This window comes from Piliocolobus tephrosceles, unplaced genomic scaffold, assembly GCF_002776525.5.
Source record: "Piliocolobus tephrosceles isolate RC106 unplaced genomic scaffold, ASM277652v3 unscaffolded_19037, whole genome shotgun sequence".
Lineage (NCBI taxonomy): Eukaryota > Metazoa > Chordata > Mammalia > Primates > Cercopithecidae > Piliocolobus > Piliocolobus tephrosceles.
The window spans coordinates 1-1,649 of NW_022301018.1; the positions used below are offsets into that span (position 1 = coordinate 1).

At 30.4% G+C, this 1,649-nt stretch overlaps 1 long non-coding RNA gene across 1 annotated transcript; it reads right to left on the minus strand.

The window, feature by feature from the left end:
- Nucleotides 1-951, minus strand: LOC113221012. Its single transcript, XR_003307601.1, has 2 exons — nucleotides 629-951; nucleotides 1-269 (listed from the first exon to the last, which is right to left on the minus strand). It is a non-coding gene; the product is annotated as an uncharacterized LOC113221012 (long non-coding RNA).
- Nucleotides 952-1,649: the final 698 nt, after the last annotated feature.

The window sequence follows — 1,649 nt, forward strand, 5'->3', positions numbered from 1 at the left end:
TTCATTCCATGTAGTGTATATTTATTCATTCCATGTAGTGTATATTTTTTGTTTCCTGTAGTGTATATTTCTTCGTTCCCTGTAGTGTATTTTTTTCGTTCACTGTAGTGTATATTTTTTCGTTCACTGTAGTGTATATTTCTTCGCTCCCTGTAGTGTATATTTATTCATTCCATGTAGTGTATATCTATTCATTCCATGTAGTGTATATTTCTTCATTCCATGTAGTGTATATTTCTTCATTCCATGTAGTGTATATTTCTTCGTTCCTTGTAGTGTATATTTCTTCATTCCATGTAGTGTATATTTCTTCATTCCATGTAGTGTATATTTATTCATTCCATGTAGTGTATATTTCTTCTTTCCCTGTAGTGTATATTTATGCATTCCATGTAGTGTATATTTATTCATTCCATGTTGTGTATATTTTTTGTTTCCTGTAGTGTATATTTCTTCGTTCCCTGTAGTGTATATTTTTTGTTCTCTGTAGTGTATTTTTTTCGTTCACTGTAGTGTATATTTTTTCGTTCACTGTAGTGTATATTTCTTCGCTCCCTGTAGTGTATATTTCTTCGTTCTTTGTAGTGTATATATTTCTTCATTTCATGTAGTGTATATTTATGCATACCCTGTAGTGTATATTTCTTCGTGCCCTGTAGTGTATATTTCTTCGTTCCCTGTAGTGTATATTTCTTCGTTCTGTATAGTGTATATTTCTTCGCTCCCTGTAGTGTATATTTCTTCGTTCTTTATAGTGTATATTTCTTCGCTCCCTGTAGTGTATTTTTTTTGTTTCCTGTAATGTATATTTCTTCGTTCCCTGCTGTGTATATTTTTTTGTTTCCGGTAGTGTATATTTCTTCATTCCCTATAGTGTATATTTCTTCGTTCCCTATAGTGTATATTTCTTCGCTCCCTGTAGTGTATATTTCTTCGTTCCCTGTAGTGTATATTTATTCATTCCATATAGTGTATATATTTTTTTTTTTTTTTATGTAGTGTATATTTATTCATTCCATGTATTGTATATCTATTCATTCCATGTAGTGTATATTTATTCATTCCATGTAGTGTATATTTATTCATTCCATGTAGTGTATATTTATTCATTCCATGTAGTGTATATTTCTTCTTTCCCTGTAGTGTATATTTCTTCATTCCATGTAGTGTAAATTTTTTCGTTCCCTGTAGTGTATATTTCTTCGTTCCCTACAGTGTAAATTTTTTCGTTCCCTGTAGTGTATATTTCTTCGTTCCCTACAGTGTAAATTTTTTTGTTTCCGGTAGTGTATATTTCTTCGTTCCCTATAGTGTATATTTCTTCTTTCTTTGTAGTGTAAAATTTTTCGGTCTTTATAGTGTATATTTCTTCGTTTCTTGTGGTGTATATTTCTTCGTTCCCTGTAGTGTATATTTCTTCATTCCATATAGTGTATATTTCTTCGTTCCCTGTAGTGTATATATTTCTTCGTTCCCTGTAGTGTATATATTTTTTATTCCCTGTACTGTATATTTATTCATTCCATGTAGTGTATATTTATTCATTCCATGTAGTGTATATTTCTTCGTTCCTTGTAGTGTATATTTCTTCGTTCCCTGTAGTGTATATTTCTTCTTTCCTTGTAGTGTAAATTTTTTCGTTCCTTATA